The sequence below is a fragment of the Nasonia vitripennis genome, chromosome 1 (assembly GCF_009193385.2).
Source record: "Nasonia vitripennis strain AsymCx chromosome 1, Nvit_psr_1.1, whole genome shotgun sequence".
NCBI classification, from domain to species: domain Eukaryota; kingdom Metazoa; phylum Arthropoda; class Insecta; order Hymenoptera; family Pteromalidae; genus Nasonia; species Nasonia vitripennis.
This window is the reverse complement of record NC_045757.1, coordinates 10,578,651-10,600,226: the sequence shown is the minus strand read 5'-3', so window position 1 is coordinate 10,600,226 and position 21,576 is coordinate 10,578,651. Positions and strand designations below refer to the sequence as shown.

General features: G+C 46.9%; 1 protein-coding gene across 7 annotated transcripts in view; it reads right to left on the bottom strand.

Moving 5' to 3' along the window:
- LOC100679558 (beta-4C adrenergic receptor) overlaps window positions 1–21,576 on the bottom strand; it is an 87,556-nt gene that overhangs the window by 62,764 nt on the left and 3,216 nt on the right. For 5 of the 7 annotated variants that reach the window (XM_031926067.1, XM_031926071.1, XM_031926072.2 and 2 more), the window contains one exon: window positions 11,451–11,742. The gene's annotated coding sequence lies outside the window, so the exon portion shown is untranslated. Of the gene's footprint in view, window positions 1–11,450; window positions 11,743–14,884; window positions 15,280–21,576 lie in introns of those variants that run through there. The other 2 variants (XM_031926073.1, XM_008217477.3) reach the window with 2 other exon arrangements.

Genomic DNA, 21,576 nt, shown 5'->3' with positions numbered 1-21,576 from the left:
GTGTATGAAAGATTTCTGATTGATAGCTATGAGAGACAAAGCTTCGTGTCATTAGGGCTCATCAAACACATTCGTTCGTTTGCCCATCATCGCCGAGTTTGTCTTGAACGGCAAATATTCGGGCGTACGGAAATATTGGCAAAATGTCAAAGAGGGATTATCGCACGAATTCAGGTATCGCGAGCTACAGCTGGCTGCAAACATTATCATAGCTCTGAGGATAATTAACCTCTCTCTATTTGTATTTACATTTGCACTGCATCACTGTTTATGTAATTACCGATGTATGGTCGTAATCCAGAATGCGCAATTTTCTATATAGAACGGAGACAATATATTGTTTCAAGTATTCATTACAGCCGAACCGAACGATTTCAATACAGTTCGATACAGAAGCTCCAACAATAACTTCAATCAAAACTATTCAAACTTGCATTTCCACGAACGCGAGCCTGTCACGCACATTGACACAGCGATGCGGATCCTATTTTTATCCTTTACTCAACGATTCCGGCGGACTACATCAACTGGAATATTCAACACACATACATTTTCAAGACACACCTCAAAGAGAGGCCAGCATTATGCGTAAGTCGAAAGCGATTCCACGACTCCGCGAAATTTCATCACGCACATGTTCCGCGCTCGGAAATTGTTCGCGGCGTACTCTCCGAAGAGTCCCTACGCATTCCAGTGAACAAATTGCAACTGACAAAAGAAGAAGCACCGACCACCCCGCATCGCGCGTGTATATACGCCTCGCGAAACGAATCTTTCCATACAGCGCTGCGAGGGACGAGGATAAAGAGAGAAACTATATACTGTGCGACCTGTCTATCGGCCGCAGGCTCTCGAGTTACGCCACAAACAAGAGCAATATAAAAGCCGAGAGAGAGAGAGAGAGAGAGAGAGAGAGAGAGAGAGAGAGAGAGAGAGAGAGATCCGGCTTTGTCTCGGCGCTGCACTTTCGACGTCCCCGGTAACCCGAGAGTCAAAGAGAAGAGAAAGAGACGAGCCAAGACTTCCAGAGCGCGACGTCTTTTCGTCTCCGAGATATTGTCCAGAGGTGTGCGGGGCACCTGTTTTGACATTCTTGCGGGAAGCCGACATTTTTCCACTACTGCTTTGCGAAGCTTCATGGCATCTTGTTCGAATTATAATATGCTCCACTCGAATGACGAAAGTTTGAAAATCGAGTTCACTCGCATGACCCGATTGCGAAGTAGACGCATAAGTCTACCTTTCGTACCGGAAACTCGAAAATTCGATTCCGATGCAGATGTTCAACTGCGGCTTTACGCAGAGCAGTGCCACTCCGCACAAATATAGTCCTGCGATGCAGCTCCACCAATATAATGGCACTGAATCATCAATTAATTGGCTACCCGTCCCACTAAAATCCTATACGAAACAGCGCAACATCCGATCATAAATCACAGGGCCGCAAACGCGTATACGCCATCGCATTCATCTCAATTATATTCTCCCAGAGTACAAGCGTTACGAATCGATATTCTTCTCAAAATCGGATACAATGCGCCCTATCGCTTACCTATTCCTCGGTCGCAAAATCCGTAACGGCGAGTCGACCTGCATATGTGCACAGCTTTGAGTGCTTGTTTGCTCGCAGGGCAGGTGTACACGTACGCACATACCGAAGCAACGGTAACAAAGCACTTGGTCATCGAGGGGCACGACCAGGCCTGGAAGCTTACGCGATGAAAGGGCCATGAACTTATAAGCTCCAACTTTGTTACACCGCTATACTTGGAAAAACACGACGCGTCCTATATAAGCCCTCTTGGATTTTAATGAAAATTCTCAATATCCTTTTGAAACTCTATACTCGACGGCCGGAGTTATCTCGGCGGGGGAGTGGATCTTCTGATTTTTTTCGCTCAAATATTTACGCTGCTACTGCTGCTGACCGGTTTTATTAGCTATATGGTATTATACCTTTGTCGACAAGTGATGCTTCCCATCGGTTTCTAGCTTCAGAAAAAAAAAACGTAATTAGTCGACCCTCTTCATTTATTTCCGCTGGACTTTTTATACTCGCCTCGCGATTTCAATCTATGTCGATTTTCGAGATCAAAGCGGGGCTCTGGTTCGATTCTCCCTTTGTGAAATTTCATCGTGCTTTTTGACGCGTGTAATTCGCAGCTATTTTGTTTTTCGAATTCGAGCGAAGTTCAATTAAACTTTTGTAAGAGATACGTAAAATCCTCTCCCTCCATAACATACACGTAATTAAACTTCGTTCATTTCGGGATGGTTTTTCAATGATCGCGCATCTATTGGAAGCGAATCGAACGAATGAATTAAATCAAGTTTTAATTTCAGTTACGTCCAGCTTAAAAAAAAACCGCTGCCAATTCTTCGGCACGTAGCTTCCTTCAACATTATGTATTGCTTTAATATCAAAATTATTTTACTTCATATATATTTCTATAAAGTTTTTGTACTTTTTTGTTTGATAGATAAAATTATTTTTAATAATTTGCATAAACATAATCAATTATAATTCTCTCTCTCTCTCTCTCTCTCTCTCTCTCTCTCTCTCTTTCTTTCGCATAGCTATAATTGTTAAACTGATCTCCAAGAGTCATCACCCTCTCTTTTTTACCTGACACTCTATTTACTATCTAATATATTTGTAAACAGGGTGTTAGTTTTATTAGTTGATATATTATCTCTGCCATTATGTTTCATTTTCTTTAACACTTTAATAAAATATATTTTACGTAATCTTTGCAATAATTACATTTTGATGATATCGTTTTTCTAACATTCTTCAACATTTTTCTATTAACTAAACTGAAATTATTTTCAATTTTCTTTTACATTTCCTTAAAACAATGTTTTATATATCATCATTTAATGAGATTTACATATAAAAGTGTTAAAATGAATGATATAAAACTTTGTTTAAAGTGGTATCCCCAATCGCATAATATTTTCTAAATTAATTAACCAATAGTGTGGAAAAGTGATCATTTCCACCCGATTTACATCAATTTAATAGCATATTTTTAGTGTAATAGAACAAAAAAAAACGTAATATAATGGACAATATTATGCAAAAAGGCCTAATCCACTTTTTGTTTATTTAGAATCATTTCTCAATTGTTGATAGATACATATTATTTAATGAATTATATTTCTTCTAATAAAATAAGATAAGCATCTTTGCTGTACTTAGGTAATTTTGTTTTATTACATGTAAGTCGTCGACACTTATCCATTTATTATTTTTCCGTAACATGTTCGTATAATGTCCTGAATTGATATTATTACCATGGTGGAGACTGTTTTCCCATCATGTTATAGTAAAAACGAAGAAAATGAGAGTTGGTGGATTAAAATCCACTGAGTAGAAGCTGAGATACAGATGTCTACGAACGAATACACACCCATACACACATACATCCGTACGGACATTTTCTAAAAACACTATTTTTGGACTAAAAATGTATCAAAACACACTTCCTACATGTTTTTACATAAACTCAAAAATTTACTGTTACAAGGCTTAGGAAGGAAGCAACAAGTGCCAGCTCGAAATAGCTAATCACACTTCGATAGAACCCTCGAAACACCCTCTAAAAGAACCATCCAAATCCTATCGACCCGAGAGAGCCTCCATATCCCTCCGTTTCATTCCGCATTCGCAGTCCGATGCAGTCGAAATCCGATCCCCGGCCCCCACCACAAGAGCACTCCGTCAAAGATCGTGGTAGTCCTGTATTCATAGCTAAGTATCGAGAACGCCTCTGTTCCAAAGGATCCAAATCTGCTGATCAAATCCGTCGCACATGGCAACGCTACTGCGCGGAGAGGCCCGCTCTAGCGGCATTAAACAATCATGCCTATATGGGCGATCGAATTAGGGAAGTCTGGTGGCCTTCCGCACACATCTCTATACGATAATACTCCTCGTTTTCGCCGCTGTCATGCCGTAACGTCATCAAGCTCGTTTGCTCGGCGTTTCGCGTGTATTTGGGAGGGAAATGTTTGAATGGATTTCGCGTCCGCTCTTTGACCAACAACCGCGTTGTAGGAAGCTGCTGGCGCAAAGTCTCGCGTGCGCGAAAGTATGGGATCCGCGGCATAAAAGTTTCAGCGTAGCATCGGGGATCGGATGAGGTCAGAGATCAAAATGCGGCGGACGGGCGCGGAGCGAGAGGGTCAGTAGAAATCGTAAATCCGTCGCAATGGGATTCGCGAGGCAATTTCGGTTGATGGTTGCCGGTGCGCCGGATTAATTTCGATTCGCGAGTGCATCAGAGCTATGGAGAGGGCTTTGCTGTTGGACTGGACGGCTGTTCTTTGGATATATATATATATATATATATATATATATATATATATATATATATATATATATATATATATATATATATATATATATATACACACACACTCGCGGGAGTGGCTCTCTGCGCTAATCCGGAAAAGCTGCCGCTAACGAGATTGAACACTGCGTGTCTGTGTGTTTTTATTGTGATTATGGACACAGACATTATGCGCAGCAATCGAGAGCGCTCTACCCGATAACGATGTTCCCATCGAAGCGAATAACCATATCGCGCAATAGAGTCCGTGTCTCTCTCGAAAAGAGGAAACGCGAAAAATGCCCGTCTCCGCCCGCGGAATGTGAAGCGTCACGAAATTTCGCGTCCGCGCAACCGGCACTACCGCAGCGCGCACGGCGGCGTGGGAGGTGATCGAGGATTTTCCGCAGGTGCGTCGTTGATGCAGCCTCGGCAAGCTTACGGTGTGCTCGTCGGCCCTGATGCGCAGCAATGCAGCACAGCTAGCGCGAGGTCGTGCGCATTCATTACGCGAGTGCCGAGGGTATGCTGCGTGGGTGGGTCGAAAGGGGCCGAAGCGGGAGCACATTGTGAATCGAGATTAACGGCTTGTCGATCAATCATCCGAATGAAAAAGGCCGGCCGGCGCGTTAATGCGATTCGATCGCTGCTGGACCGCCGCAGTCTCGACGCGTAAATGTCGGCCGACGCGCTGGCGCATACTGATCACTCGCGAAAATTAGCTCGCTCGCTCGGGGCTTCTTTTATTAAACCTTTTTTTTCGCGATTCATAGCCATTTTGCTGGGAAATTATTTTCACGGAACGAAGGTCGTTCGATAGAAACACGTCGCTATAGAGTTTCGTGAAGATTCTTTAAGTATATATGGCTAGCTTTTTCCGAAAGCTTTGTTTCCGCACTGAAAGGGTGTCTATAGTTTGGGTCGATGGCCCGTTTTGTATGGCTTTGATCGGAAGGAAAGAAGCATTATCGAGTTTGAAAAACGGCGCAGCCACCGGTTCGCACGGCTGAAAGTGCTACTTCGTTTTCTGCGGGGCTTCCACGGTTCCATTATAAAAGCGTGAGCTTTCGCGCTTTTATTCAAGTTCGCGTTTCAAGTAATCCAATATGAGCGCTTGCAGCGACAAGCCAATTTTCGCTCGAAGCTCCGATCGCTGCTCGCGTGCAGGAGAGGTATATATTCCTTTCGATTGTTTGCACAATAAATACAATAAACGTCGTGCACACTATTTAACCAAGTACAAGCAGATGTATACCATCTTTAATCAACACCTCCCCTTCGGATCGAAAATCCCCAGCCTAGCTCAGGGAGTCTCACGTCAATAGTTCGCATATATAGCTGTCCCTGCCAAGTGTCACACGGCTCTCTGCTTCTCGCAGCGTGTCAAGTTATAGCTTCGCGCGCCCGAGCTCCCTCCCATACACTATATATGCAGTGTACACATGTATCTTCAGTTGACATGTAAGGCTTCTTTCCGAGGGAAGCTGCTGACTCTCGAGACCCAGACCCTCTCTCTCTCTCTCTCTCTCTCTCTCTCTCTCTCTCGTTCGCTTGTCACGGCTGGTTGAGCAGCCGGAGCGTATCGCGCGCACGGAATGCAATATTCGCGGACGCTTTCCGCTCGTGCGTTCCCCGACTTCTCACCTTTGAAGTGCGACCGGTTACACATGGGTACGCACATACTGCACCGGATCACACCTTGCCGTTTGCTTTATGCGTTCTTCGAAATACTAACTGGTCTCTGTCGCGGCGGCAATTACGGCGTTATTGCGTGCAGCGGAGGTGTTTGTTTTCGGGGGAGGTTGTCGAGACGTAGTGGGCTCTTTGACGGGCGGCTAACAACAAGACCCTTTTATTTCGCCCTCTTCTCGCGCCGTTAATTAACTCGAGAGAATTAGCGATTCAATTTACCGCCTGTAGACTCTTAGCCATCTATGTCTAGTTGTAATCGGCGCTCATTGTTCTGTAGGAAAATTGTACGCTGGGGCCGCGGATTTGCTTAATTAACGCGGTTTTAATGAGTTTCAAGCGGCCTTATTGTAATGTGTGGATATTAGCAAGACTGCGGCCCATTGCGGCTGAATATAGAGTGGAACGGATCGAGAGAGCGAGCTTTGGAGAGGGATCGTTTTTCAAGTGCGCGAAGTGCAGTAGTAACGTTGCATTGCGCGCTTTGGTATGCTATACAGATGGCTTTCTTCGCCTGTTACATGCCAGCGCCGAAAACATTTTGCTCGGATCGTTAATTGCAAGTAGTTGCATTATTCGCTATATTAGAAAGCATCGATCAATACTGCTCGTGCAACTGCGCTTGTTGCGCGAACTCTCAATTTATTGGAGCTTAAGGACGCATCATATTGTAAGGTGTTAACATCGAAAAATCGATATTTTTCCAACCCCTGGGACAGCCAGTGTCTCTACTATAGTCGTAAATCAAACCTGGCAATATTACACCGAGCTTATCACCGAACGCCGAACGAATTCCCGCGTTTAACGCACCACGCGCGCGCCCGTAATCCTCTAAAACCCGTAAGCGCCGTACCTATCAGCCAGAGCCAAGCGCGTTCGCGCATCATCATCGGCGCACCGGATACTATGCACGGCCATAACTTTTAATTCAATCGGTTCGTCTATCCGAGCAAGTATATAACGTTCATTTCGCGCTTCGCGGGGCGTCAAATCCGCAGCTGCTCTCGGATAAATAAATAAGGAGGCGCGAGACTCGCAAAGTACATATAGGGTGCAGCACACACGCGCGAGAAATTCCGCCTCTCTCGGCTTCTTGCATAATAATTCATGAAGGCCTATGCTCGTGCGCGCGCATCGACGGGTATTCCCTTTGCCGCGCGTCAAAGGACACTTTTACGTGCTCGTCGCATAGGCGCATAAGGAGCCGGAAGAGATGAAAGGAGTGTAGTGCGGAATTTTTTACCGAGTATCGATATGCCGGCTACGTTTCGCGAGAAGATTGAAGACACTCTCTTTCTTTTAGATTCCTTTAAAGTTTCGAGTCTACAGGAGCGAGGGAGGCTATTTGCGGACAATGAGGTGCGCTTTTTCGGATGAAGGGAGAGAGAGAGAGAGAGAGAGAGAGTTTCGACAGAGCTGCAGTTCTTGCGTGAAATGAAAAGGGGTGTATGATGATAGGTCTGGTATGCATGGCAAAGGTGACGGAACGGGTTTCGAGAGCGAATTCCCGAGGGCTGTGGTTGTTTTATTCTTCGAGTTAGTTTGATTCGAATTAAAATCAACGAACGTGAGGAAAATGTAGTAGTGTAGAAAGAGTAAATTACCCCTTCAGTTTTAATACGCGCGGAGGCTTTTTCAATTTCGATATTCCACGGTAATTCGTATCCACTTCTCCTCGTACGATTTCACATTAGATTTGATTAGTCAGACGTCTCCGGTCTAATCGGTTCTACTCGTATCGCCGGCCACGAGCATCGGGTAACGTATAGCTATAAATAAATCGAGTTTTTTCTCTCTTTATCTTCAGACAGCCCGACGCTCGTTTGAGGCGAACAAACAAAGGCAAAACCACGTCCATTTTATCCCCGTCTCTCGACGTGTCACTCGTTATTTCGTCTGGCTGTACGTGCGAATCTATTTTTGCTGTTTTAGTCGTTACATATTTACTCTAATATACCCCGCGACTTCACTTCTATATTATTCGAACAAGATGAGATTCAATTTTATATACCACAAAGAATCGATACAGAACGTAACTGAGAAGAATAATGAAGAAATGAAATTGGTTTCGCCATACACACCATTTAAAAGCCATTAGATCCTCGTTGGAAGATAGGAACTCGCAGCTGACGCGCCGAGCAATTACGCTCCCGTCTGTTTTTCTTTTCCAAGTACATTATATTCTCGATTTCTCCGTCTATCTCTCGCGCATATACAGTCTCACAACCGGATATCGAGCGCGTAGCACATATACGGGCTCGCCCCATTATTCTCATTGGCCATTAAAAAATAACGTTCGCGTTATTGCGTTTCCCGCGTCTCATTCCATACCTATACGCTCGCGTCGTTATATCGTCTGCAGAAATTATTTCCTCCTCGATCGCGGCGATCGCTCGCGTATTTTATAGCGACGAGGCGCCGTGTCGGTGATAAAAGATGCTTATTCGAAGGTGAGTACTAAATTTGTCCCGTTCGCGCGATTGCGATGCTTTATTTTTCGCCCGAGGCGTTTTCGGTGCGCTCCCGCGCATACTTGATTACCCGGCGATCGTGTGCCAAGTGGTCTTCTTTTTCCAAGGAGTTATATTGCGTGTTGCGTAACGATGGAACGTGAATGGAAAAGTTTCCATTAAACAACTGTTCTTCTTCTCTCCGCGAGCCTTCTCGATTACTTAAGAACTGTCAAATACGGTTCGTTTGCAAAAAACACCGCTAAAATAATGGCTTATGAAAGCTCGCAGCGGTACAAGTATACATCAGGTCCGGCAGAAAAAGCTCGCTTTCACCCGACCGGAAAAGAAATGCAAGCCCCATTGTTCCTTTGTATCTCGCACCCAGAGGGAGTCAAAGAGCAACAGTCCTCGGTTTCCAATACAGCACGCAGCTGCCGCCGCCGCCGCCGCGGCCGGCCGTTATCAATAAATATCACGGTCGCGCGGCGAAATCGAGCGCCTCATTACCCTTAGCCATTCGAACGCACAATGGCTTCCGGTTCTCCCCCTCTCTTTCAGCGTCTCTTATACCGGTGCGGCTGTATTTATAGGAGCTAGAAAGGACACCTGTAATTCCTCCAATCAATTCGATGTGGGGCGCGGGGGAGGACGCGCAGGTCTCTCGTATTGAAGAGGGGGGAGAGAGAAAATTTTTCGAAGCTGAGTTATTGGGATTTGTCGTGATTGCATCTCGAGCTTTTTTCGAGTTATTTTTCAGTATAAATTCACGGCGACGTTGTGAAACTCGTATGGGACGTTCTTTTTTTACATCCACTCGAAATACAAGGTGCATCGGCGTAACTTTGCGTAATTCGTTACGAAATGTTTGCGTTATGATATCCGCTGTGGCGTGAAAAATCACCCGCGATAAATCTCGCAAAACACGACTCCAAAGCCCGCGCGCGAAAAACGCGCATACAGACTGCAATAACAGCCATCAGTTCGCTCTCGGCGAAAGCCTCTCCATTGTATTATGCACGCGACGCGTAATCGAAAAATCAGCTATTTTAAGAGTCCCGCGTCTGGGCCTATAAATATTGAAGTTTGCTCCGGGATCGCGCGCAAGCGGGAGCACGTTCGCGGCCTCCTCTGCGCGCGTGTGTGTGTGTGTGTGTGTGTGTGTGTTATACCAACGCTGATAACTGGGTGTACTTTTGCGCGATTTGCGGTAATGGAGATTCGCGGATTTCACCGCAATAATGTATGTACCGTCAGAAAGCAGCCGCGCTAGAAAGTCTCAGCGTCGGCCTGGCTGGTATAAATGCGGACGCATAGGAAACGTCTCTCGCCTCGCGGTGTACACAGCATAAGCCAGCCATACTTATATACATACACCGAGTAAGCTTCTGCACCTGTCAGCGGCAGAGACATTTACCTCGCGTCGCCGCCCCCGCCTCTCGGAGAGAGAGTGAGAGAGAGAGAGAGAGAGAGAGAGAGAGAGAGAGAGAGAGTGCGACAGTAGACACTCGACACTCTCGTATTTATGACTCAGTCGACGCGCACGGAGTCTTTGGCCTGACTATCCCTCCTCTCACTCTCTGAACACAAGCTTCTCCAATGCACAGGTATACACTGCGGATATCGGGCGGTTCGGCATTTGGGAGGCTTCTCGGTCGGGATAGCCGATGCGATACGGCTGCTCTTGACGAGCGGATGAGTCTGTTGTTTTCGTTTTCGATTCTTATATTTCGCCTTCGGCGCGGCTGCGCGCTTCTTGGGAAGGTCAGGGTTAAGCGGTTTATTTTCGGGAGCGCGAGACGGCCGAGTTTATTTTTACGGCGCAGTTTGACGAATATATTGCGCTTATACCGTCGGTACAACGAGTTCTCGCGTTGGGAAGATTTTGCTTTTCGGAGAGAGTCGCGAGCGAATAAGAAACAAATTAATGAAAGCAAACTTTGAAGAATTAAGGTTAAGATCGCGCGGAATTTCGAAATCGGATTAGCTATTTTTACGCCTCGTCCGCATCAAGGCATATGGAAATAGAAGCGACTACGAGATCGAGATTCTCTCGATAAAATTTGCAGAAAGGAAGAACGCAGTCCAGGACAATAGATCAGCGAGGAACAGCGGTATAGCCGAGAGAGACGTAACGGCGCATTGACGAATGAAAAATAATTTTCGGAATGACGGACGAGCGTCATCGTCGGCGCTGCACGCCATGTGCGCCGGACGACGAGGCCGAGATCCCCAGATGAAGATATAACGCTGTCAGTGCAATACGCGCGCGGCTCCCGCTGTCCGCATGCAACAACGCCACGGCCGCGCTATATGTACACGGTCTGAATACAACGCGCCAGCGGGAGATTCATCTTTTATGATGAATTACTTCGCCGCGAGCTAATTATTTCATTGTTTCGCGGTGGCCGAGAGCGAGAACAGATCGTGATTGTATATATATACGGATCGTCTTTCGAGAAGCGCCTAATTAGCGAGAAATTGTTGCGGCTTTCTCCGGAACGACCTGTTTCTCGTTGAGTGTGATCAATTTTTTGCTGTTCTTCTCTGCTAAAAAAGCGACGAGCTTTGTTGCAAAGTGTTTAATTGATGATCGGTCGCCTTATTTCGAAGCCTAAAATCGCACTTCAGTTTGCTAGTATTTTAAAACGGACAACAATACTTCACTTCACTTACACTAACTTCATTTTCGCGGTCGGGCTAGATACGCACGGAAATGCTCAATTTTCCTCCATCCCGCATAGCGAAAATTTTCACAAACACAATGCACAGCAGACGTCGCTCTCTCGAAACCTCGTGGCGCCGGTATACATATAGCGCGCGCATGTATTTACGAAGGCCTTCGGCGAAGCTATTCGCGCGCGAGTTCAAATATGTGGAAAAACACGAGGCGCGCGCGAGCTGCACAGCAGTCAGCAGCAGGCGTCAGCAAAAATTTTCGTGTTTTAAAATTAACAATCTCGAACAAAGCACTCACCTATTAGTCGATCCTTCCGCAGGAAATGAGGCTCGACGAGCTGATATCACCGCCTTGATTACAGTAGCAGCGTCGCCATGAGTGGAGCAGCAGCAGCATCAGCGGCGCATCGGCGATTCCACGCGATTATACAGCTTCTCCTCTAGCAGCAGCAGCGATGAATTCCACGGAGCGACTGAGCTCTAGCGCGACACGAGGTCGAGAGCAAGCGATTTTGCGAGCGGCTGGATGCATCAATCCCCGGATACGCTTTTCCCGCATGTAACTTTGTCTCCCCCCGGCGTACTTTCACCTACACAGAGGACAGACAATATATATATATATATATATATATATATATATATATATATATATATATATATATATATACATATATATATATATATATATATATAAAGAGAGACGGATGACGACTTTGATTTTTCCTCCTCTCCTCGTCGTTTTTCTTTCGCGGCACCGAGTTTGCCGCTGGGGAAAAATAAAAGAGGGACGGGAGAACCTGCCGGTCGTCATGACTGACGGCTTGATAAGAACGGGGTCACGGGGAGGAGGAGCTGGGCTCGCTTGCCGCGGGGGTTACGGAAAATTATAGAGGATACGCGCGTTTTACCACTACTTTCGCGATGCTGCGCCATCTAGCGTGAAAATCATCCGGAGAAGAATTCCGAGAAGCAATAATGGGATCGATATAATTCCGGAAGAGGTCGGTTATCACTGCACCTTTGCCGAGAAATCTGCGCGCCCTCGTTTGCACGTCTCGCGGCTATTGTGTAACGCTGTACCCCTATATAGACTGTACGGTACTAACCATTACGAAGTTCACGCATACACACATATAGAGCGTGTCGGATGATTACTATAGTTTCCGCAAACTTTGCGGCCGGTCTTAAAACCATAGCGAACTTCCTGCAGCGCGTAGTCTCTCCCTTGTTTAAAGTTTTAATGCAAAAACCCACTCCGCGACTAGCGTATTTTTAGGTCAAGTTTACGCGTCAGCTTTTCCAGCGCCTTTGCATGTTTATGCAGCATCAGCGCAGCTCGAGCCACGGCGCGATGAAAAAGCATCAATTTTCATCACCGAAGCACCGAAGAACGAGAAAAAAAGAAGCTCACACGTGTACAATAAGAGATAAAAATAATAACGAAAGCTCTATGTCGTATCCGAGGCGCAGCGATAGCCTGAGCGTATCAAAACGGGGAATACAAGGCTCTCGATCGCAATCAGCCCATCAAGCCGTATACACACATACCGCCGGGTTCCTCCTTCTTTTTCTTATATATACACCTCCTCCCTATCGCCGGGCGATCAACTTCCTCGGCAATTTTCCGGCTGCGGCGAGGGGGATTCCTATCGGTCAAAAGCCGCCACTCGCTCTTTTATACATATATGTCAACGGCGCACCTTAAGATTTTTTTCTCTCCCTTTCCTTATCGCGCGCGCACGCGGGGAAATTGTTTTCGCGCGCGAAGCCGATCGGACGTAACGCGCCGCGATCGGCCAGTGTATTATATAGTGCTTCCGAAGGGAATTTCCGGCTCTATCGCCCCCAAGGAGCTTTTCTCGCCTTTTCTGCTGACGCGACGGATTCAGTTATACTGGTAAGAGAGGGAGAGGATAGGTGATTCCCTCGGTTTTTTCTTCGGTTGAGTTTTCGCGCGCCGGAGGTGTGTTTAACCATCGCCGACTATGACAGAAGGTCGTCACTGGGCTCATCGATTTTCCCGCGAATTAAACGTCGCCCCCTGTTTGCGCGGAGGATAATGCTCGAGATGGGCGCGGGTGATTAATATCGACTGTACCCATCTTTTCCAATTTCTGCGATTAAAATTCATAATTCGTTCGCATCGTAAATATTACGCGGCAATGGGGTGCAATCGAAACGCGAACACAAGAAAAACAACGCGGCGGCTCAAGGAAGAATATCATAAGTTAATGCTCCTCTCTCTCTCTCTCTCTCTCTCTCTCTCTCTCTCTCTCTCTCTCTCTCTTGCATGGGGTGTGTGTGCGCAGAATCGCGAGAGGCCGAGTAAAGGGATTGCGAAGGGATTGCGCGCCTGCACGGGTGAGGTTAGGTCGCATCCGGTAATGGCGATATTTCGCAATCGCGATTCCCATAAACATACGCGCCAAAGCCCCTCGCGACATCCACCAAATCGCGCTCGTAACGTCCGTTTGCACTCGCACGCGACTGTAGCTATAGCTTCAACGCGCAGAACGAGACTCAACGCGCACTGCTCATTGCGCGATTCGACGTAATTACGACTGGCTTGAATCTCGTCAATTTTTCATCGCGAATTAAGATAGACAGCTATGCATACGCAACGAAGCATCTCAACTGTGCTATTCATGCGCGCGTCTATATACGTATGCGCTTCGTCGAGTGCGGCTATAGAGCGTGGACTCGCGAGCAGCGCACATTGTGTTCTAAAAATAAGCCTCGCATGAAAGAATAACGCGGCGGGTTATAGAACGTCATTATCCGCATACGTGCATAGATTGTACATAGCTAACAACTCTTCAACTCTTCGGAAATCGTGAATGAATTGCAACACTCACCTGCCTCGCGAGAGAGAGAGAGAGAGAGAGAGAGAGAGAGAGAGAGAGAGAGAGAGAGAGAGAGTGAGAGAGAGGGAAAGAAAGACAAGCGTCTTCGTCCTCGAACTATATAGCAGTAGCTCCACGGCAGGTCTCATCCCCAGCGCGCCGTCTGACCATCGCCGAGCCGTATCTACTTGCGCGCGCTCTTCTCTCCTCTAACCTCAACTGTGCCTGCGCGCCGTCCTGCAGCATATATCGGAGCTTCGCGATCGATGCCGGCGCCGCCGCCGCCGCCGCGTAAATACATCTCTCCGCGTACCCCCCCCCCCCTACTCTAGCCCCACGAGCGTCTGCTCAAACGACGGCAGCTGACTCTCTCGCTCTGGGTGAATGAATCAAAGGGCGGCGAGCGAGATGACTCGGTGCTTTCGACGAGCTTTACGACCGGGTTTTTCCGGATACGTACACACACTCGGGCTTTCTTTCTCTCGGAGGTGTGTCGCGAGCTTGCGACGCTTTCGCGCGGTATAACACGGGGGTGGATGCACACGCCTGGGAGATCCGGGGCGAATCGGGGTGTGGGAGCGTTATTTTTTCATTTCGAATCTCCCTCTTTCTCGAGAGCACAGCAGCCTCGTGAATAATTGCTGCACTCGAGAGCGCGCTCACCCCATCGGCGGAAGGTCGGAGCGAGGACGGCGCCGAGATTTAGACTCAACCGGGCTGTACATGGTGCGCGAGGAGCTCGGCCCGTATAGAGTAGACTCTCCCCATCGAACGCAGAGCAAAGCTCACGCCCGATGCCGTGTCCCAGGCTCTGTGTACACATGCATGTATCCAGAGGTGTATACGCGGACGCGGACAGACGGGCATACATGCATAGCGTTATACATACATACGTGGGTGCGACGTCGGCGTAGTATCGGGCCAGCTGACGCTCCTCTCTCTCTCGCTGCTGGGCCACTCGCGCGCGCGCTGCACTACATACGCCGCACGGACACACGGAGCTTGCACGCGCGCGTATACTGCAGACAGAGAGAGAGGCACGCGGACGGCGTAAATAAGCGAGTCTTGCAGCTGTCGCGAGCAACACGTCGTCGTCGCTGCCAGCTCTCGCTGTTCCAGGCGTACGAGAGAGAGAGAGAGAGAGAGTCAGACGCGTATATACAGCTGTGGAGCACACGTATACGCGCACAACGAGGGGGCAAGTGAGAGAGAGGGAAATGCGCGGCTGAGCGGCACAGAGAGAGCGGCAGCTCTCGTCGCGGCGCTTGTACACCGGTTCACTGAACAGGGCCGCGCGCGAGAGCGAGCCGCAGACACGACCATCGCCAGAGAGAAGAGAAAGAGAGAGAGAGGGACGCGCACGCGCGCGCGCGCGCTCCGCTCTAGAGCTTGCGGCCATTTACGTGCGCGCGCGCGCTCGAGAGAGAGAGAGAGAGAGAGAGAGAGAGAGACTGCGATCCGACGACTTTATTCTCGCGTGAGCTCGCGCTCCCATGCTTCTCCCGACGAGGCGATGCCGCCGAAATGGCCCTTGGCCTGGAAGAGAGTGAGAGAGAGAGAGAGAGAGAGAGAGAGAGAGCTTTAAAGCTCGGGTGCCTCCCGTGGAGGTTTTTCAGCGCAACTGGTTCGGCTGTGATTAAATCCGCACACAGCTGCCGTGTCCTGAGTGCGACGCCACACGGCGCTGGGGTTAACGGCTCGGTTCGATAATATTGACATCTCGATGGAGGGGGGACTATTAGGCATCTTGCTATATCGTGCATAATGAAGTGTGTTATTCGACTAGTGCGCTCGATTAGTCGGCTCAACACAGCGCTCTCGCTGATTTGCCGGGAATCCATGAATACCAAAAAGCGTTGGATTCTCTGCGCTGTCAGAGAAAACAACAAGTTTGTCCGCTGCGGTGATGTAGCGCTGCACCGAAGGGCTTAACGAAAGCTCCTCATTAAATCCGCCGTTTAAGAGCAGCCAGCCAGCGATGAATATCGATTATGAATTTCGTCCTTAATAATGCAGAGCGTCTGCTGCATATTTCAGCGGGCTACGTCAACGCGCTGGTTATTGAATCAACAAGCCATTATCGTCGTCAAGCATATCTGAATTCCTTGTGCTTTCCCTGCTCGCTCCAGCGAATCACACCTCCTGTAGAACTTTTTCCTCCTTTATTACCGATTCAATCGGCCTCTACAACACACTACTTACACCTCGGAATTTTCTATGCTTCTTCCGGATTTGCGGTAGCCAACGACCAAGTATTTGCGGTCGTGAAGGCAATAAATCCTCCGCTCTCGACACGCATTGCGTCAAATCGCTAGTCAAATATATAACTGGGCTGCGGCTCTGCCCTCTGGCCTCCGAATTGCGGCCGTCGACTGTAAGTAGCCGCGTGGGCGGTAGAGGGATTTATTGCGGATTGTAATTCACTCTTTCGAAGCTGTTCTTCTTTTTCCCTCCTCGGCGATGCCAGTTGGCTTGGCTGGATTTCGGAGTTAGTCAGTATTATACGCGGCTCGGGTATTATTCTACGGCGAGAATCAATTCGCGTCTTGTTTGCTCGGTAATCGATATGCTGAAGCGAGGAAAGCTGCTTTCCTCCCGCGGTCGCGCGCAATGCTGTAATTTAATGACCGGTTGCGGATTTTTTTTCACGCTTTAAATAAATCCATGTTGTGGTAATAGAAAACTATACGTTGATTCTTAAATTAAAAAGAGCTAAAGCCTAGATATATACATAAAAATCTTTACCAGTAACGTTCGAAATTTCATAATGCAATGTGAATTTACCATGTATTCTCGTTCAATTTCAAATCATATTTATCCGCAGCATTAAAACAAAATCAGTGTTTCTCGTTACTGAGTGAAATTTAAAACTCATCTCTCCTCGCGGTTCGCGACACCACGAATATTACTTCTCCCTCATCGCATTACATCCGCCTCGCGATATAATGCGAGAGGTGGATTCGTCTCTCGACCGCAATCTCATCTTTCTACATCAATTCTCTCGCTGTCCTTCTTTTCGCTATCCACTCTTTGCAATTGTCGCTCGTTCCCGCTTGTGTCGCTTTTTATTTCTCTGAATTTTCCCTCTCCTCCTAGCACGTCTGGAGTTTTTGTCCTCTGCTTGTCGCGCAACGTGATGTTTAGCGCGTGACGAGTATAGTCTGACGATCGAAGCACGCGGTCGCGACGCTCACTCGACACGTCGTCTGCTCGTTTTCTTTTTCTCACTCGGGTATACTCGGGCGATTGCACTTTGTGCGATGCCCTTAAAAAACTCCTCGTTTAACCCATTTCACTGTATTACAGAGTCGATGCGCGGACGCTGCAGCTTTAAAGTCGCTGTAATGCGCGCTCAGCAGGTATGGTATATTGTGAGCGGGTATGTGCCGAAACTGAGCTTTCTAGTTGGATGTTCCATCGAGCTTTCTTGATGTTTTCGCGAACATGTAATTCGGAGCGTTGTTATTGATTTTTTTTGCGATTCTTTAACGTTTAAGTGATTTTAGATTCACTTATACAGACACTGCAATTAATAATTGTAAATGAAATTATTAAGTGCTCTCCGCTGGAAACTACCACGAGTTTTCCATTTAAACATAAGCTTAACACCAAGTTTATTGTTATAGTGGTCCGTAAATTTTTGAATGGTTATAAAAATGCATGTAGCAAGCAGTCGAGAACGATAAAAGTCAATTGAGACGTCTCAAGTGCGGTAGTAAGCCTTAATTCAGTGGCTGAGCGAATGAATATGCTAATGCCCGCGTGGGGGGTAAAGAATTTTAAGGGTGTCAGATCATTGATAGCATAATTGCGCCGAGCAGAGATAAAGATCAAACTCCCCTTCCGGCATGATTGTAACGCGAACATTCACGCCGCGTTAAAATTTCATTAGTCACTCTGGAATTGTTGATGGTTTTGTCTTTAAGTACGCATAGAATATGGTATAATTTAAATTTTCGACTTGACCACAATAGACATTTCATATTAAATTTGTTTTTTGCATTTAAATCTTTGTACGAATAGACATTGACTTAAATCGATGCAAAAGGGATTTTGTTTCTCAGACTATCCAGTATCAGTAATAAAAACGCCAGCAAAAAAGAGAAGAAATAATCTCCAACTCCTACAGTGGTATGAGGGTTCAATCGTCGTAGAGTGTGTATGTAGCAGTCGTGGAAAAAAAGAATATCGTCACACCAAAGCCTGTGGGAATTGCCAAAGCCATAGAAGTATAAAAAGCAGACAAGAGAAAAAGTTGAAAATGGTAGAAATGATTTTTGTTTTCACATTTCCACGAAAAAAATAGTCGAGTATATTTTTAATAGCTAAAAACACTACAATCAATTTGCTATACACGAATGCAACAAAGATTATCCGTTGCTATTTCTCATAAATTAATTATATTTTAACCAAATTCATTTAAATTATATGATATATTGCATGAAAAAGGGAAGAAAGGCACCTGAACTCCTTGAATGAGTTGAATTAATTATTTAAAACAGCCGTGTCTGCACTAAACAAAGTAATAAAGCATTATAGGAACATCAACAAAAATATGTCATTTTCATTCAGAAACGACTATAGGTACCTCATTATAAACCCCTCATTTTTTCTAACCCTTTTTCCTCAATCCCATACGTAGAAACCATCGCACGCAAAGCCTGAACTACGACATGTAAGCCGCTGTATGCTTTCAACTAGAGCTATATGAACAAAAACTCAAAGCTGAAAGAGCTCGACTACCAACATACCTTCGCCGATGCATCAAAGCATCTACCTATGAGAGACAAATTCCTATTTTTTTAAATTTGAGCGTGAGGAAAGTGAAGTTTGCTCGCGCAGCGATAGCATCAGGTATTGAAATTCTATGATTACAACTGATGATTGCAAGAGGATCACGATGTCGCAATCGGCGAGTTGAGCGAAGATAAAATATTATTTTTCCAGGAGAAAATCAATGTGATTACTTTTCTCGTTCGCGCGATTCTCAGAAGTGAAACTTCATTCGCAGCGCGTCCGACGCAACCGATTCGAACTCAATAGCGCAGGAAAAATTGTTTTCTATGATTGCAGGCCGAAGAATAAAACATTTTCTCTGAATTCCCCCGCGCTCCCTCTTTACATCCTCCTAAATCAATATAAAGGGTACCTTAGCAACGAGCTTACACATCCCACAGCCTCTCCTTAAAGCCCATTAAAAATTGCAAATATTTCCCAAAACTCCCTAAACCTCTCATCAGTCTCGCCTCCGCGACTTGACCCTTTGAAATAAAAATCACTTTTCGAATGTGGCTCTGCGCAGCAGCTGCGTTAACCGAGTCTTTGATCATTAATTTTCGAAGCGCATACATATGCATAGCACGAATAAGGGGTTAAAGAAAGAAGCTCGGCTCAGAGGGAGCTGACTACCTTGGTATAAACGAGTGAACGGGAGAGAACTCCGTATAACGATCTATCCCTCGACTGTGTGCGCATGAGCTACTGCCGCGACCGAAAGTACTTCGTTACACGTGCGCGCATTCGAACGATCAATTATACGGGGGCGTTTGTGTTGCTGCTGCTGTTGCTCGTTGTTACGTCGTTCGTTACGGTGCGTGTATGGCATGCGTGAGATTGCTTTTTATTTTCGTGCGAGGATTTCGTTTGGATTGACTTTTGCGTGGGTGAGCTTCGCGGGGGTGTTGAGCCGTGGAAAACTTTTTAGGAGCTTACATTGACCGAAATCAAAGAGAGGTTTTCAGTACAAAGTTTATACCACTCTAATGTTTCGTTTTTGATTAGATCAACGTTTCATTCAATCGCAATAGCTTTCCGCGAACGAATGTGTATACGGGCAACTTCGACCGGATCAATATTGAATTAAGCCGACTACAGTAGATTTTCATTGGAGTATAGTCTCGCTGTCGAAAGACGACGAAATTCGCGCGTGTGTTGATTTATCACTCTCGCGTAATGATTCCGAGAACAGAAGCTTCCCCTTTGTGCAGACGATTGTTCATAACATTACGCGGTACACGACAGAACGAAGCAAACGTCGCTTCTCGCTGCTTTTATCGAGCGATGCTAAAAAAGCTTAAAAGCTCACGCCGCGCGCATAAACTCGCCGAGTGTACCGCGTGTTTTTCTCGTAAAATCGAACGCGCACGCACCACTATCGCATTCCCGCATATTAGTTCTCGGCGAAGCAGAGGACTCGCATATCGCGCATAATAAACTGGTATAACATGCCGGCTCCCGAGGGACCGGTATCGCACTGCGCGTTAACGTTCCAAATCGTATGTACGTATACACAGCTCAGCCGACTTATTACGGAAATCGGAATTAACGGCGCATCGACCTCCGCCCGCTATATACACTCCGCTCTTTTTTCCATACATCCTTGCCGCGGCGCATATGGTATATGCCGCTGGTCTCTAGGCTACATGTGTACAGTTACGCGCGTCCCGTCGTTCCTATAATTGCGAGAGGTATACCATTGGCCGGTTCGCCGGTCGACGTCTCGCGATTGGCCGGCGACGTACCGCCTCCCTCCACGACCTGAGCCATCCTTTGAGCTGTGCTATAGTCACTATATAGTCTTCGCTTCGGTTGGCACGCGGAGGTTCGCGAATTTTTCGCTTTTGTCCGCCTAGCCACGGGCGCGCAACAGAATTTGGAATTTTTTCCCTGCGCCCACTCGCCTGGCAGAAATTTACGATATTTGAAAAATTGGCCAACCGTATACACGGGACTCGCTTTTTTTCAGCGCGCTCTCGTCGCAGCGGGCTTCGGTTGAAAGCGAATTGCGCGTTATGCGCACTACTGGATAGTTCTTTTTTCTTTTAGTCTCTCGCCCCGAATCGATGGCGAGTCTCGTTATGCGCACAGGTAAAAAGGGATTAATTTCTCTTTGAAAGTTTCGCGCGCGGGTCGACGAATCCGCGAGAGGAATGGGTTTTCTTGAATTTATGCCCGTTCGCGCGAGCTCGTCCGCCAGATAAGGATTAAAAATTGCAACGTCAGGCGGCGCTGCGCCGGATTAAAAGCCTTTTTGCGCCGGCCGCAAGACGAACCCCGCGTGTGTGTGTGTGTGTGGGGGGGGGGGGGGGGTCTGCGACCTCATCCCCGCTTGTATAATGGAAATAATTGCCTCGCGCGCGATTTATCGACGCAGTTTGTATCCGCGTAATGGTATAATTGAGGGGATTCTCGCTGATATACGAGAATTATACGAGAGTCGTCTCTGAAAGTATCGTTCGTTATTTAGGGAAAAATGAATTTACATTAATGCACACCATTCACTCCGCTGCAGTACTATACGACCAAGTATTTTCGACGATTGTACACGTACAACGTACACATGCGAAACTTGAGAGAACACAAAAAATCCGTAGCTATCTTCACAATGCGAGCCATTCAAAAACTTGTATGCGCGCACTCTCAGCGCAAAGAACCCTCTCCACACGTACATCCCCTCGTCGAAAAAAACCGGGCTGCGCCGCAGCAGACAGCCGCGCAGGTCCTAGTGGCGGAGAAGAGTTGAAAAAAGGCCTGAGTATATAAAACAAAAGCAGCCAGAGCGCCTCGAAAAAGACGGCGCGC